Raw genomic sequence first — 17,679 nt, 5'->3', positions numbered from 1 at the left:
CCAGGCCATTCTACGGCCCCGCGGGGGCCCTAAAAATTTTAGAAAATTGATATTAATTTGTCCCTAGCTGCCTATCATGCGGCCTTTGATGGCTTGCCAAAACTCCGTGAGCGGTCCTCCACCCAAAATAATTGCCCACCCCTGTATCTGAGGGCACCTCAGGGTGAAGATTGATTTAAAATCAAGGTGCTTTCAAGGGCCTGTTTTAATTTTGAGTTACATCAGCAAGCAAAGAAATCTTGTGTCAAAGCACTAATTTTAATCTTGCTTTGTTTTTGCTTCTTTTTAGATATGCATCCACCTTAAAAATGATAGTGTCTCACTGGGTAGCAACTTTTAAAACATGTTGACTTCCAACAGGAGAACTTCTATGCTAAATTTGGTACTTCTCTTTGCTAGTCTGTGGTTTCACTATGTGCACATTTAAGCAGTAATATAATTTAACAAGCATTTATTGAGAATCTTAATGTGCATGCTTTATTATGTCAGAAATGGTGAGTGGTAGTATTGGGGTGATGTAGCTATGATGGCCCAGGAAAAATGTGAGAAGCAAGGATTTTGGTGGGTGATATCTTTTATTGGGCCAATTGTATCGGTGGGATATAGACAACATTTCCTGTTCTCTCCACTCTGAACAAGTGAATTAGTTATTGGACTGAATTAATGATCAGGAGAAGCTGTCACAAGCTAGTTTATTGTTGCTGCAAACATGTACTGCTTGAATATATTTTTACTTAATTAAAAGTGATTACTAGATTCTAGTAAGTTGAGGCCTTAATAGAAGTGGTTATAATTTCAGAAGTGGTTAAATCTCTTTAAAATTCAAATTTAAATTTAAATCCTTTAAAAATATTTAAATAATATTTTTAAGTTCAATTTTATCTACACAGAGGATGTGGGGGTAGTGAGTTTGAGGCTGTTGCTTAGTTGAAATGGATGGTTGCATTCTTGGTTGAGAATACATTGAAACCAGAAGGGGATGCTAGCCAAGAAGAGCCTACATACTAACTCCTGAGCAAGAAAGAGGATATGAAACTCCCTTCCTTCAATACAGGAAAGGGAGGTATATTCCCCTCTTCAGGATCTTCTTTGCACAGGCAGTTTGGTCTGGAAGTCTTGCGCACTTGGTTCTCACTCAGTTAAAACCTGTACCTTTGCTGTTCAGTCACCCTAGAACAGTTCTCAACCAGGGTGCCATGAGATCCTTTTAAGGATGATGCACAATATTAATGGAGTTAGGTGTGCAAACACCTATGAATGATTCACAAGAGAAATCCAGAGATTTAAAATAGGAATCCATAGTCCCAAAATCATTCTGACTTATCGTAGTTTTTTGAGTTATTTGCAACAGAAGAATTGCTCCTATTTATTTATTTTTGTAGCCAAGAAATGAGTGAAAGCTTAGGAGGGTTCTTTGAATCTTGAACAATTTGAAACCTCTGTCCTAGAACATCTCTGTGCTACATGTAGAAGATGCAACACAGTATCCTTGAACTGGTAAATTCCCTTGCATTCTTAAATTATTTACAGTCTGTTATGAGTTTCTTGGCACAGTGGTGGAGAGATTTATCTCTTGTAATTGTCTCCAAATCCACCTATGAAGTGCCCTTTTGAAAGCAAGGAGCTGTTGACTTTTCCCATCAAATGCTGGTTTCTCACAGATCTCTTAATTGCCCTGGATATGTTTGTCTGCAAAGGGCCACAGGGTTCTTAAGGTCAAATCCTTTTCCAGTTGAAGTGAATAATGAAATCGCCATGGATTTCCATGGAAGCAACATTACATTGGACTCTTAATCAATACAATAAGTATTTTCTTATTCTTTCTGTAGCTATAAATACAGATGATTTCTGCTGTTGTCTGCTTGCACCTTTCCCAGGCTTCCTCTTTTATGGTAGAGTGCCTTTCTCTAGGTATGTCTCATCAGTATTCTGTAAATTGTAATTATAGGGCATGATTCTCTACAGTCTTGCAACAGGTGTAGTAACTTATTCCTCTGCGAAGTTGGGGTAAAATACTTCCTCTCTGAGCTGGGCAGCAGAGTGTATTTCTACACAAAGGGCAAAGGCAGAGCTGCCCGTTAAATAGGATAAAAAAAAAAAATCCACTTGGTGTTTATAAGGGTAAACTTTATTAGAATTTCTTCAGGGACTGTTTTTATAAATACCAGTCCAGTAAAATTCAACATGACCCACAAGATTTTCTCACAGTTAAGAAACTCTGGTTGAATATCTGAATCAGAAGAAATAAGATTCAAGTGTAATCATTCACTGTTACAAATTAATCAACACTTGCAATCATGCCATGTCTAGAGGGTCCCTACTAAACAGTTTAATCAGATGAACTGTATCTAATTGTTCAGATACGCTGCTCTGAGCTGAGTGTTTATCAAATTCTAGCAGCGGTCACTGTGCATTTAAGGAAGGTGAGTAAGTGTTAAAACATTCTCCCTGTGGCAGTGATCGAGCTCACCATGAAAGCAACAGACTCCCATGACTTTGGAATTAAGTTTTGTATCATGCCATGTAAGAAGCATTTGCTTTTATCTTTACAGTCTACTCTTGAATGTGAGCTTTCTATGTGCAAGGAATGAAGACTTACTTGTATTCCCCTGTGGCAGGGAGTTGGAATCCAATGAGTATCTAACCTGTTTGTCTTAGCTTTAGATGAACTTCTCTAAAACTCTAGGTCTTCTGAATTACGTCTGATCTTCCATAATCCATCACCATGACTTGATTCTATCCATCAGAATCAGATTGTCAGAGCAACCTGCCCACATCGTACAGGGCCTTGTAACATAAACCTTGCCCATCCTGGAAAATTCTAACTCCTGCAGAAAAGTGGAGCATAGCAGCTGTCTTTTCTGTTTGGGGCATCCCAGATGTCCTCATGGTACTCAAGTCTAAGTCTTTTTATGTGCTGCTGTCCCTATCATTCCTCAGGGACCCTTCATAGGTGCCTATTATGGAAAGAAATGGTCTTTTGGTGTCAGATTCTGTGTGTACGCTAGGGGGCTCTGCTACAACAGCCATGCTGGCAATAGACTAATGATGAATAGAGATCCTGGTTTTCGCTGATTTAAACAAAAATTGCAAATTCTCTGAATAATTAAAAAAAAAAAAAAAAAAGCAAATTCTCTGATTAAAATCCCAAAATCTGTTATTAAAATGACAGGCCACTATCTATATATCTATATATCTATATACAAGTTCTATAATGAAGATAATTTATTTGGATGTCATTTGAAATGTGGCTTCACATTAAATATCAAATGTTAAATATGTTGTATCATGTTCTTTATCTAAAAATAAACAATATTTTTTATGTAAATATGTTATACTAGGTTATTTGAAAATAAACAAACACTGCACTTACAGAAATAACGACCTGGGCGAAGAACAGGTCCTTCCGCTAGTATATCAATAAAACATTGTGTTCAGCTGATACCTCTCTCTCTCTCTCTCTCTCTCTCTCTCTCTCTCTCTAGATATATATATATATATATATATCTAGAGAGAGAGAGAGAGAGAGGGGTATCAGCTGAACACAATGTTTTGATATATAATTATCAGTTATATATCAACTGTATATGGATATGTGTGTATATGTGTGTGTGTGTGTGTGTGTGTGTGTGTATATATATATATATACACATTAACATATATAATATAGAACATAAGTAAAAAATATTGTTTATTTTAAAGAACATGATACAACATATTTGACATTTGATATTTAACGTGGAGCCACATTTCAAATGACATACAAATGAATGCGGGATGCGGATAACCTGGAGAGGGTCCAGAGAAGGGCCACTTGTATGGTTAAGGGCCTGCAGACCAAGCCCTACGAGGAGAGACTAGAGAACCTGGACCTCTTCAGCCTCCGCAAGAGAAGGTTGATAGGCGACCTTGTGGCTGCCTATAAGTTCATCACGGGGGCACAGAAGGGAATTGGTGAGTATTTATTCACCAAGGCGCCCCTGGGGGTTACAAGAAATAATGGCCACAAGCTAGCAGAGAGCAGATTTAGACTGGACATTGTGCGCGCCGGGTGCGAACCCAGGCCCTTTGTCGCGCTGCACGCGGGCTGTGGCCGGCAGCCCGGGCACACCGGGTTGGAGAGGGTGGGCGCCGAGCTAGAATTAGGCACAGACACTTAACGGTTGATTTTAAGATTGTTTACTTACACCGAGATGGTCGCGGTGCAGGCTGAAAACTTGCTTGAGTTGCGGTTACAAACAGAAAACACGAACAATCGCGTGGAGTTTGCTAGGCTCCACGCAGACAGAACTCCGGATGTCCAGGACAAGCGCACCTCAAAACTCGTCGATACGTCTTATAAAAGGTTACCGCTCGAAGACGGGAAGAGGTGGGCGGTGGATCAGGCCGCCAAACTCCTCTGAGTAACACACAGGGCTTCTATGACCCTGCTGCGCACCCAGAATCCCCACGAGATGGATGTGGAGTCCTCTTCGGCTTGGGCGAAAACTGCTCAAGCCTCTTATACAGCTAGCAGACCAATCGCTAGCCGCCACGTGGGAATAATTTAGCACTAGCCAATAGCGGGACACAAATTTGCATTCGAAGAGTGGGAACTCTTTGCACCGTGCATTTCTGTGTTGCAAAGAAAATGCACCCTGCAAAGACAGCTGCAAAGTGGCGGGAACTCTCTCCTTTGCACACGGGTTCTCTGCGCAGCAAAACTCCACCGTGCAATGAAGCTGTAATCCCACGGGGATAATTCGAGTGCCGAAGCACACACAAAATCAGACCTTTGGGTCATGACAGACATTAGGAAGAACTTCTTCACAGTTAGAGTGGCCAAGGTCTGGAATGGCGTCCCAAGAGAGGTGGTGCTCTCCCCTACCCTGGGGGTCTTCAAGAGGAGTTTGGATATGCATCTAGCTGGGGTCATCTAGACCCAGCACTCTTTCCTGCCTATGCAGGGGGTCGGACTCAATGATCTATTGAGGTCCCTTCCGACCCTAACATCTATGAATCATCTTTATTATAGAACTTCTTTGTAAACAATGTTCATGGTGTTTCCTGTTAGCGCCAGTATATTCAACCCTCTTTGACTACTAACTCTGGAGCAAGCCACATATAGCTGTCCGTGTGAAAAGCATTGTTCCCTTAAATAGTCACTGGAAGCCCCAAACAGGGTAAAGTGAAAAATAACTCGCCTATAATTTTCCTCGGGTGGCAGTGATTTTGGGAGGTTTAAAGTAGACAGGACCAGCCATTCTCGAGTTATAAGCAAACATACAGACATACACTTCATTTTATATGTATATAGATTTACAGTTTTAAAACAATTTGGAAGTGTACCGGTGCCTCGATCACTAGAATGAAATAAATTCTAAATACCTATAAATGTTGGTATTTGATTTTGGGTTTTTTATCATGGAAAATCAGAGCTCCCCCTGCCACCTTAGCTCACAGAACACAGGTCCAAGCCCCTCACTCCCCGCCACCCCAGCCCCCTGGCCCTGTTGATGCCCCTCACTCCCCTTCCCCGCCATCCCTGCCATCCCTACTGGTGCCTCTCATCCCCCACCCACAACCCCCTGCCTTCCCAGCAATGCTGGAGGGGCCACCAGCTGCCAAGGCTACAGGGCCTGAGACCTGGGTCCGCAGCCTCCTGCTCCCCTGCAGCACCACCTGCGCCCTGGCTGCAGCACATGCACATGGCACCCCCTGCCTGACCGCCCTCCTTCCACTCCCTTGAATCCCCGTGCAGGCTGGAACTCTGCCAGCCTGCAGAGAGCTCTTTGCAAAAGGGCAAAATCCACATGTTTCTCTGTTTAAAATGAGAAATCCACATTTTCCTGGGCTAAAAGGGAAAATATGTGTTTTTTTTCTGTTTTTCCATGGGAAATGGAAAACCTGGTGATGAAACTTTTTCCTGCGCAGTCTCAGCCTTGTGTGCACAATGTACGTTTCCACCACAGCTATTCCCCACTCCCCACAGAGAGGTGCAACACCTCCCCTCTCTTGCTGGCTCACATGGAGGGGGTGAGGAAAGATTCAGACATCCATAAAGGGACAGAGCCCCATACCACAGATCCCAACACAGGCACAGGGGACAAGGCCAAGGGCTCAGCTCTGCATCTAGAATGACAAGGCATTCTCCAAATCTGGGCTTCTGATTGAGAGGCATAGAGAGGGGCTCATAGTGCCCTTCACAGTTCCTAGCTAACAGCAGAGCAGCAAAGATCCCTAGATTCTGGCTCACAAGAGGGGACAGGGGATCAGTCAGGACCCCCCCCCCTTTCCCGATGAGCACAAATTTGGAATACAACCATATGCCACATTCCTGTTACCCACACCAAATTTGAGGGCAGCTGGACTAAGCACATGCATTTTAGAACATTAAGGAACATCAGCCTTTACAAAAAAGGATTTGCAATCTTACCTAAGGTGTGCTAGCCATCTGCTATGGTGTCCTACCTTTAGAAACAGACTGCTACCTGGCAGGCTGTAGCACTGAACTGCTATACAGATTTTGCTTTAGTAACCTTTTTAGTTCTTGAACTAGGACATAAGGCATTTGCCTTGTCAGCCAGTAGCTTGCTCATTATTAATTTATGGAGCTGGACAATGCTGCTGTTGCTACAAAGCAGAAGTGAGAACATTACCAGACTAAAATGAAAAATGTGAGACTTAACAATGCAGAATGCATTTAGCAGCTCTAAACCAGTGGTAGTGCCCTTACTGATTTCATGTTGCTGGAGTTGCATGTTTCCAGCACACAGACCACAGATATGGTCAGGTTTTAAAATCCAATCCAAAATTCAAATTCCAACACATCTGCAGTAGTATACAAATCACATTTTTTGTCAAGCACAATGATGATTCAAATAATGACTACTGGAATAATATCAGCAGTACTATTACTATACCAAACCTAGAGAAACTTGATTGACTGGATCCTAATACTGAATAAAAACCAAAAATGCCTATATTTCTGTACAGACCTACTATGACCACTAGCCAGCAAGCTAGTATACATTTGAACGTTTGATTGGCTACATCTCAGCCACTGACCTCCTGAGCAATCAGCGCTTCCTCAGCATTTTTATTATACCTCAAAGGACTATTATATCCCATTAACAGGATGTTTTTTGAAGGTGAAAAAAAGCAGCTGTTGTATAATTTTGTTGACCTTTTTACAAGTTACTGATGTTGATGTGTATGTGTGTGCCATTGGTGGTAGATCCATTTTTTCTGGGTATCTGAGGGATTTTATGTATGGTAAATCCTACAATAAAAACCATTTTTGTAGCTAAAGAACATGCAAGATATGTACTTGACAAAACACTGCTTTACTTCCAAACCACCCTGTTGTCTTTTAGCGTAGGTAAAAATTGTGCCCAAAGGCAAAGGCTTGCTATTTTCCTGAAGTAAACCAATATTTATTTACTCTTAAAACCTTTGAGAGAGGGGAATGTTAGTTTCTTTATAGTCTTGAAAATTTGTACTGACGTGCACTGTTTGCTGAGTACAAGACAGTTTCTACTGTTCAAACTGAGCTTTTCCACAACTGAAAGAAAACATCCTCTCATCTTATCATTTTAAAGAAAACTCTGGGAAAAGCTATTGCTCATGTTGACTTTTAGAATACTGAAAATTAAAGTGTCCCTTGGAGCCCACACTTAAGCTATACAAAGCTGAAGGGATTATCACACTGCTGAGCAGGATGAACAAGTATCAACCTGAAGTTCCATCAGAGAGGGTTTAGGATGGAAAGCCAGACCCTGCCATTCTGGGCCTTGCTTTAAACCAAGTGACTGGAACAGCCATATATATGGGTAGATGGGTCAGGCCAAAATGTTGTTATTGCACTGAGCAGTGTCGAGGGTTGGGGTGGATAGCTATGCTACTAATCAGGGAATCTCAAGAGCCTGTTTGAGCTACTCTTGGGTCTGGGGAAAAGAGTGGCTCAGCAGCCCTGACCATAGGGACTCAGAAGAGCAGGGCAGTCATTTATGTATCCATTTATCCTTTAAAAATCCCAGTCAAGGTTCAAACCTAAAGTGAGAGCTAATAGGACATCAAGCAGGCTGACAAAGCACTTGCCAGTTTAGGAATTTCCTAGGCTGAACTTTCTCCCATCGCTGAGTCTGGTTACGTTGAACAAGATGGGAAAAGGTACAGCTGGCTCTCTGGGGTATGCATCTATCCCAAAAGGGAGCAGTTTGCATTCCTGGCTGTAACTGCAGCATCAACAAGCAGTAGTAATGTAACTCAAGCCATTTTAGTCCAGTCAATGTAATCTGCAGGGCATGTGAAGGGAAGTCATTATGGATGGTTCACTAAAAACAAGCTCAGTGCTCAGCTGCCATTAAAAAAGCAAACAAAATGTTAAGGATTATTAAGACAGACATTGTAACTAAAACGGAAAGTATCACTCTTTATAAATCCATGGTGTGTCCACACCTTGAATACTGTGCCCAGTTCTGATCCTCACCTGTCGAAAAAGGAAACAGAAAAACCAGAGGTCAACAAGGACGATGAGAGGTATGGAGGGACTTCTGTATGAGGAGAGATTACACAGGATGACTAAAGATCCTATTTGGTTGAGAGAGTTGAGAGGAGCTGGCTACTGACTGACTCCAGTGCTGCAGCAACCTCAACCAAGCAGCAGACGGCAGCCCATTTTGAGGTAAAATGTCTTGCCCTCGAAGCACAGAAGTGAGAACAGAGGGAAGAAAAGGAGAAAAATCCTAGCCTACGGCATGCTGTCCTCTGCAGAATGACCCGCAACTTCTGTGAACAGGTCTGTGGCTTGAGGATTGAACTTTGAAGTCAGCTCAAGACACCTTCAGTTATCCACAGTAGAGATCATCCTTGAATCAAGGGAGTGCGGTTGATGAGTAGGTTTAGAGTCCCTTTCTCTAAGGTACATCTCATGGGTGCTCTGCACAATGCAATGATGGCACATGATTCTCTATAATCTTGCAACGTGTACAGGTCTCCCTTGCCTTATGCAGGTTCTCTATGTGCGAGTTTGCTCTTATACAATGACCTTTTTATACCGAAAATTTGTTATATGCAAGATAAATTCACTTATGTGATTGCGAAGGGTGTGGTGGAAGCCCGCAGTCAGCTGCTTTGTGTGGTGCACTGTGGGAGTGACATGCACCAAAATATAGTTTCCCGTGCGACTCTCTGCTCCTCACTCGTTGCCTGCGACACGTGTTTCTGTAGTTGCCATCCCCATTAAGGCTTCTATGCATCCCGCTAGCTTATGTCCTACCCGTCTCTGCTGTCGGCGAGTACCAAAATTGTTTTGTAAAAATGGTAGAAACGGGCCTGGGGGTCAGTACAGTCGAGGTGTTGGAACGTATCCCTATTCGTTACATTGAAAGTGGGTTCCCTTTATGTGAATTTGAGTTATGCGCCGCTTTCCAGGAACCGACGTACAACATAAAGCGAGGGAAACCAGTAGTAACTTATGCTTGTAAAAGTTGGGATAAAATACTTCCTCTCCCAGCTGGAGAGAGGAGCCTAATCACTACACAAGGGGCAAAGGCAGAGCCACTGCTGTGTAGGACATAAAACATTTCCACAGGTGTTTCATGAGGACAAAACTTTTTATCAGACCGGTTTTATAAACGATGGTCCCTAGGACTCAACAGGGCCCTCGGGATTTCCTCACATCCCGGCTGAACATACGAATCAGAAAACTGGAGTGCAACCCTTCAGCGTTACAACCCCCGCCATCCTGCCTGGCTAGAGAGCCCTGCTCAAGTTGAATCCGATGAACTGGGAGGCAGAAAAGAGACACGAGGGGGAGCATGAGACGGGCTTGCAACGTACTAAATGGCGAAGAGAAAGCAAGCGGGGCCGTGGCCGCTACCCCCGGCGCTGCGGGACCCGGCCACGGACCGAAAGCAGCAGGTGGAAGTTTAAAGACCCATTGCTGGAGCGCGGGGAAGTACCGCGCATGCGCGTTGCCAGGGGCGGTACTGCGCAGCCCGAGCCCCGCCCCCTCGGGGCCTGCGCCTGCGCGGTGAGGTGGCGGTGGCGGCTCGGCCGAGGGGAGGGGTCTGAGGGCTGTGGTGCCCCCCCCGCCGTCGGGGGCCGCAGCCGCTTTCCCGGGGGCCGCGGACGGGGCCGGTGCGGACGCGCGGGACGCGGCGGCGCGGCCCGGTAAGGCCCGAGCCTGAGGGGGCCGCGGGGGGGGGTCGTGCAGCCACGCAGGCGCCGCCGGGCCGGGGCTCCGCACCCCCCGCACTGACCTCGCCCCGCGCGCGCTCGGGAGCCCCGGCGGGGGGGGGCTGTGATGGGGGCGCGGGGCAGGTTGGCGGGAGCTGAGGGGCACGAGGGGCGCGCGGCGGCATCGACTAGACGAGGCGTGAGACCCACTCGAGGCTATTTCCTCCCCTGTCACGGACGGGATGGGACGGCTGGCAGAGCTCGCGCCCACCCGGTGTTGCAGCGGCCGATTGCGACGGAGGCCGGGGCAGGTTCAGCCGGGAATACGTCCGGCAGCAGGGACGTCTCGGCAGGCCGTCCTAAGGATTTGTTAGGGTGAGATCTTTTATCGGGCTGTCGACGTCCATCCTGGGACCAAGTCGGACAAGCTTTCGCCAATGCAAGGCGGCCCTCCTTGGGGCGGACCTCCTGAGCTCTGCCGTGTGCCGGGGGAGGTCAGCCTTGAGGACGACTGTCTTGCGTTCAACAGCTTGTCTGATTCTCCCCCATCTACACTGTTGGTTCGGTTAAGGATCTCGCTGTAACAAATCCTTGCCTGTCTCATAACTTCTGGACAGTCACGGCTACAGCATTGCTCTGACAGCACCAGAAATTGCAAGGGAGGGCGGGAGGGGGCCGATCAGACTGGGTAGGCTCTACACTGATATTCTTGTATTCAGCATTCATTTCCACTGAGACATACAGGGTCATGGGCCAGATGGATTTGGCTGCGACCAAGTATGGTGTTGCAGAAATTTGAGTCTCTTCTTTTTATTCCTTTTCCACCTTTTTTAAGGGTAGCAGTGCTAGTTCCCATGGGCAACTAGTACCGCCTTAGTTGGGGGGGGGCACATGCCCCTCCCTGCGACCAGTCCTGCCACCCCCTCCCCCCGCAGCCGATCTCACTGCCTGGGGGGATCCAATCACACGACAGCCGATCGCTGCAGCCGCTTCCGGGAGCGGCTGCAGCGATTGGCTGGCTCTTCCGGGGGGCACGCTGGCACTTCTGCCTGCCCCCTTTGCCTATCACCTAAGTGGCGAGTGTGGCTGGTCAGTGGGTGCACTGGCGCTCTCAAGGGGTGGACATGCAACCCCGTGTACCCTTTATGCGTTGCCACTGCTAGGGCCTAAAGAAGCTACTCACGTTGGCTAGGCAAATATAGTGACAAACGTAAGGTAAAGAACTTGTACACTGTAGAGCTCAAGCCCACTGCATCTCCTATAAGAGAAGAAATCGAGATGACCAGGCCTTAGCTTTTGGGTAGCAAACTGCACTCCTTTCTCTACATCCAGTTGCATGGAATAGCTTGGGGCTGAAGTGAGAGTCTCTGCCTGCAGAGATATTTGGAAGTCTTAGCACCTTTCTAGAGAACTTTTCTGCTAAAAGGAAACTAACTAGGCTGTGAAGTGGGTTCTGTGGCAGGGGTGGGCAAAATGCAGCCTGTGGGCTGGATGCACCCCACCAGGCCATTCTATCCGGCCCACAGGGCCCCTAAAAAATTTAGAAAATTAATATTTATCTGCCCCGGCTGCCTGTCATGCGGCCCTCGATGGCTTGGCAAAACTCAGTAAGCGTCCCTCTGCCCAAAAATAATTGCCCGCCCTTGTTCTATGGTGTGAAAATTGTTGTACAGAAACAAAGTCCCTGTATACTCTGGGTGTTCTACCAAAAAAAGAAGGGGGAAAAATCTCTGATAATAGTGCCAATTCAATTTTACCATTTTTAGTAGTTACGAGAGCCATAGTATAGGCAGGATACTGGTTCTGCATGGTGTTAATGCCAGCTATATATAATGTAGTTCTGAACATGACTGTAAGCATCTTTTCTCATCTTGCTAGCTTTTTAAATTAGTTAAATAATCTAGTCAGCTGTTTTATTTTGTTGGGGGACCTTTAAAGTGTTTTGGGAGGGGGTGCAACTTGTGAACTCTAACAAAAATGTCTGTGATTTAAAATAGAGTTTTTGTGGTCAAATAATTATTTATTAAAAAAAAAAATCCCAATCTGATCATTAAAAGCCTGACTGAAAATCACTTTCCTCCTTGTTTACTTTTGTAGTTCTTGTAATGTCACCGTTTGATTAATTTTCCAGGTATCATAGTCTGCCAGCCAAAGATTTGAGTTCCTATTCAAAAGAAACAGGAAAAACCCTTAATCTTCCAGGCTTTCTTTTATTCACTGTTTAAAAAAAAAAAAAACAATTAAAAGCCCAATTCCAGTTTTTTTCTCTTGCAGGTCACCCTTGAACCAAGTGCATGATTATGGGGATCAAGGAGTCTGAAAGCTGCTTGATTCAGAGTATCATTGCTGACAAAGCAGAATATCAGCCAGATAACTGTTTGAATTTATACTGTACAGCTGTTTGCTCCGGGTCTTGAACAGGTCAGTTGTTGCTGGCAGTTTTCTGTGTGGGTCTTGTTTAATAGACATATGTGTCCTCACTTAGATGGGGTGAGGGACAGGCATTGCTTAGCAAGAACTTAAATGATTTTATATTTGGTGTGGGTAGCACTCATTCATGCCTTATTTCAACCCTATCTGAGCAGGCAGGTCCCTGTTCCAGTTTCCATGGATTGCTTGCTGCTGGTCACCTGCAACTTTCACCTTTCTGTGCAAAGTATCCCAAATAGCTTAAATTTGGTAACCTTCCAGGCATGCTGTAAAAGACATTTCTTAGATCAGAGTTGGGAGAAAGGGCAGTGAGTATGTTTCCCAGAATTTTGGAAGGGTGGAAATGAGTTTCTGTAGGTGTCTTTTTTGTCTGTTTGACTTTTTATAGGAAGTATTACTTTATTGCTGCTAGATTTTGGTGTAGTCTCTGTATGTTATGGAACTAATAGCCTTGGGTAGGTTTTTTTTTTTTGTTTTTGTAAATCTAAATATATAAGCTTACATGTGATGTGTGTTGGGGAAATAAATGGAGTTTGTGCCCTTTTTGGCTGCTTTATAATATATAATTAAGGAAAAATGCCTGCATAAGGTATGTTGTTCCAACCTTTTTTAAAGTAAAGAATCCTTTATTATGTTTTTCTTCAGAAATTATGTTCTATGGTCTCTGACTTGCACCTTTTGGATTCTCGCAAGCAAGCATAAGCTCTGATATACACATACTTAAGTGTTTGTAACATTGAAGCATATGGATTTACTCATATTATTAAAGTGATGACAGGTCATTTAACTACCATTATGTATGTGCTTTGATGGTTCAGCCCTTTGTAATATGCCAGGGAAAGAAAAACAATAGGCTTTAGAAATGGAGTTAGTTGAGGTTATGACTAGGTGTATAGTCACAAGGAAAATGTTTGTGTTCTGCTGTGCTGGGCTATCTTAAACTAAAATGTCCTGAATTTACCATTTGGAGAACTTAAATTTTAACACATCCTGCAGGTGGGAGTTGGCTGCTGTGTCTAAAAACCTACAACAGATTATTTGGCATATTCCAAATAACAGTGTATATCTTTTGTTTTTGTCCCCAAATCAAAACAAATGTAAGCCAGTATGGGTATATCTTAAGTAGTTGTAAGTAAAAAGAGAATATTTTATTAGATCAGATTATGGGATTGTTCAGAAAGAAGAGAAAAGTGTAGGATGAAGTGTTCTGTTTGTTTTTTTTACTATTTTTAGCATACTACAAAGTAGTACAGTTTCCCCAAAGAAATATTTGGGTAAAGTACTTACTCCTTATTGGTCATTCTTTTTAAACTTGACTCCTTAGTAAGTCCTAAAGATAAGACTTGTATTGGATTTTTTATTGCACGTGTGTTGATTTTGCAGTATATCTTGCATATATCAGTATTTGCAAAAATGGAAGCAAACTTATTAATGTCCTGGTGGTAATTGATATATATGCACTCATACTTTCCAGGGTGCACTGTTTGCCATCTGTTCCTCAGAGTTGAAGTGAATAAACAAAAATACAAAGCTGACTAAACAAGGCAACTCTTAAACAAAAAAAGAAAAAAAAAACGTGCTTAAATGATGTCTAATTAAAATATAAAGACCAGATTAATCTTTTAAATTTTCTTTTACTTGGCTTTATTCTTAATCTAAAAGTGCTACTTGGCTTTGGTGATGTGAATTGATATTGTTTGTGTGCTGTGCGCACCCCTGGGGGAGGCATGGGGAGCATGTTTTCCCTCCCCCCACTCCTAGATTTATATGCAGGGCAGAGGCGGGCTGTCCACTGCGGGCTTTGGGCCCTGGGCTTGCCCAACCTCTTTCCAGTGTGGGGTCTGGGCTTGGAGTGGCCAGTAGCGGGGTGGGCTCAGCTGTGCAGAGCAGGCAGTGGTGCTAGGAGGGGTGACTATGCTGGGGCTATGGGGAATTTTGTGTGGCTGTAGCCCCCTCAAGCCAACCCCTAGTGCTGCCCCTGCCCAAAGCACTCTGCTCTGCTGCCTTTCCCTCTGGAGTCCTGTTTTCGCTGTGTGCCCTGTGCCCGACCCACAGTGCGTAGCTTCCGAGGGAAAGGCAGCAGAGCGGAGTGTCCCAAGCAGGTCTGGCACTGGGGGGCAGCTTGGGGGACTATAGACACCCCAAAATTCCGTGTAGCCACCCCTTCCAGCATAGCTGCCTGCTCCACACAGCTGAGCCCACCCCACTCTGAGCCCAGTCCTGGCCTAGCCCCCACATCAGGAACACCCCCCGGCCTTGAGCCTGCAGTGGGCAGCCCACCTCCACCCCACGCACAAATCTGGTGGGGCACATGCTCCCCATGCCTCCCCCCTGGGGTGTACATAGCAGTCCCATTCACCACCATGGCTGGATAGCGCCTGCCCCTGTCCTACTCCCTGCCTCACCGTTAGGACCTTGATCTGTCCTCCCATGCCCTTTCCCCCCCACTCCCGTCCAACAGACTTAACAGCAGGGAACTGCTCTCCAAGCTGCTAGGCTGCCTTTCTGGCTGTGTGCATTCATACAGCTGTGCATGGGCACATGGCATTTATTGGTGACATTATTGGCTACGCCGGCCAAAAAAAGCCAATGGCTGATAATGTTAATTTTCCTTTTATTGGTGCTGATCTGATATATATATATATCCTTGGGGAGAAGTGCAAGATCACTTTTAAAACCTCTCTCAGCCACAAGAAGCATACTTTTTCTGACACAAGAGAATAACAGGCCATCCCATACAGCTGAGAAATCATCCCCTCCAATTCTGTACAATGAAACGAGCAGGAGATATTTGGAGCAAAGATATATATATATATATATATATATATATATATATATATATATATATCTGATATATATATAGAGGTACACCTCTATATAATTTAATAAGACCAAAAGCTTAAAGGTCACAGTAAAAAGGAAATTTATTTTTCTTTGATTTCTGTAGTTCTGCACAAAGGAGTTTTCTTTTTTTTTTGTCAGTGGAAAATAAACTTTGCTTGAAAACAGTTTTGCAAGATCATTGGTGGAAAGCCTAAAATTCTTAGAACTCTTTGAAACTTGCTACGCACTTAAATATTCTTAATTAAGAGCAGACATATCGGTTTTTGGCAGGCAGCATTCTTTAAGAGCCTCACTATAGAATTTCCTCAGTATATGGTGAGCAGGGGAGCAAAGGAACTTTCAGCATAGTTTCCTGCAAAATGCTAAAACTTTGGAGATCTTAAAATCAATAAGCCTTAATTGAAATGTGCAAGTCTATAAAATGATCCAGTAAAGTTTGACCTGTTTGAGGTTTAGGCATTAACTGATTTAGCAAAACTGAGAAAAGTTAGGTTTCAGTAAGCAAAGGGTTGTTTCTTGTTGTTGTTATTAATCACTAGGCAGACACCAGCATTTGACAGCTGACATTACTTTTTCAGTGTATCAGTTCAGTTGTTCAGGAGGGTTCTCTTACCTCTTTTCACACACTGCAAACAGAAATCCCTCTCATTAAATATGATTTTACTTCTTTAAAACACATGTCCTTCTTTCTGTAATTCCCTACTTGAGCTATATCAGAAAATCACATGTTAAATGATTTCATTATGAACATGGACTTGTCCAGATAAAATTTATCTGAACTTGGTAAGTTTTACTTTGTGGGCAAGCATGTTCCTGCTCTATTGCCGTGATTCTTTACCAAAGCAACTTGGTGCACTTATGGCACAAGTGAGCAGATGGACACTTAAGTTTGGGTATTGGAGAGAGTAAACGTTTTAGTATGGATTCAGCTGTTAAACGTTATCGCCACCAAATTTTCCTTGGCTGATAGGATTCTTCAATAGCTGAGATCTTCTTAATAAGAAAAATATGCTACATTTTCTTCTTTATATTCCTTCTTTCCACCTTTGCTCCAAATATCTCCTGCTCGTTTCATTGTACAGAATTGGAGGGGATGATTTCTCAGCTGTATGGGATGGCCTGTTATTCTCTTGTGTCAGAAAAAGTATGCTTCTTGTGGCTGAGAGAGGTTTTAAAAGTGATCTTGCACTTCTCCCCAAGGATGTAGGTCTATATTGTTACTTTGCTTACAAGTGAAAGTGAAGCACAAATAGATGCTTGCTCAAGGGCATAGAGGAAGCTTGTAACCGAGCTAGAAATAGAACTGAGAACTCTGAGGTAGTAGTTATTATGCAGGTATGAAACGCTTGTGTCATGTCATTTTCAAAAGTAGCTCAAAACTATGCTTTACTTCTGTAAATCAACATTACTTCTGCCTCCTCTTGTTCATCTAGTGAGGTGTTTGTGTTTTTGTTTTTGTTTTTTAATTTTCAGATGTAATAAAAATGTGTCACCGAAATTTTGAATTGCTTGTCATGGTAGCACTATGGGATCTTTAGTCTGTAACCCAAAATACAATGCCCACCTCCTTATTTGCTGTGTGAGCTTGTTACTTAACAGCTGTCATCTTACTCAATTTGTAAGATAAAGATAATCAGGACTGTCATCCCCAAAAGCTAAATAAACAAACATAAGATTTGCAAAAGACTAGTTCTTTGGCAGGTCTCCTGATCTCTGTTCCTTGAATGTGTGACAATGTAGCACACTTCCTTAAAATTGAGAGGCTATTTTGACTTCTGTTGAAGGAGCTCTCCTTCTCACGCTTGGCTGCCCCCAATTCAGTAAGTACACCTGCCCCAAATGTAATAATCCTTCCTTCTCTAATAACCTTGCTTAGTCCTGCTGTGTTGCCACCAAGCTTCATGTCAGTTCTGTCCAGTCTTGCCTCTGCTACCTTTGGGGTCCTTGACTGCTGTCAGGGGGTATGTGTTTGTGGGGGAATGGGGTGGCAGCTGTAGGGGTTTGCTAAGTGGGAGGGGGAGGAGAGCTGTGTCTGCTACTTGGGCTTCTTAACTTCAGAAGGTGGCGAAGTGGGACAGCCAGCCAGTTGGAGGGTGGTTTTTCTAGACAGAGCTGTAATTCATAAGGGGCTGCGTCATCTTTATTGCTAAAAGGGCCCAGCCCCAGCTAAAATCCTGTCACCTGTGGAAAAAAAAGTTAGTTGGATGTTTTGGGATAGGAGTACTTCACCAGGGCCTGAGTATT

General features: G+C 44.0%; 1 protein-coding gene across 2 annotated transcripts in view; it reads left to right on the top strand.

The window, feature by feature from the left end:
* Positions 1-10,029: 10,029 nt before the first annotated feature.
* SPECC1L (sperm antigen with calponin homology and coiled-coil domains 1 like) overlaps positions 10,030-17,679 on the top strand; it is a 120,934-nt gene continuing 113,284 nt past the window's right edge. Inside the window, exons 1-2 of one of the 2 annotated variants that reach the window (XM_059713521.1) lie at positions 10,030-10,155; positions 12,436-12,582. The gene's annotated coding sequence lies outside the window, so the exon portion shown is untranslated. The remainder of the gene's footprint in view (positions 10,156-12,435; positions 12,583-17,679) is intronic. The other variant, XM_059713522.1, reaches the window with a different exon arrangement.

The sequence above is a fragment of the Alligator mississippiensis genome, chromosome 10 (genome assembly GCF_030867095.1).
Source record: "Alligator mississippiensis isolate rAllMis1 chromosome 10, rAllMis1, whole genome shotgun sequence".
Classification (NCBI taxonomy): domain Eukaryota; kingdom Metazoa; phylum Chordata; order Crocodylia; family Alligatoridae; genus Alligator; species Alligator mississippiensis.
This window is presented reverse-complemented; position numbering and strand designations above follow the sequence as displayed.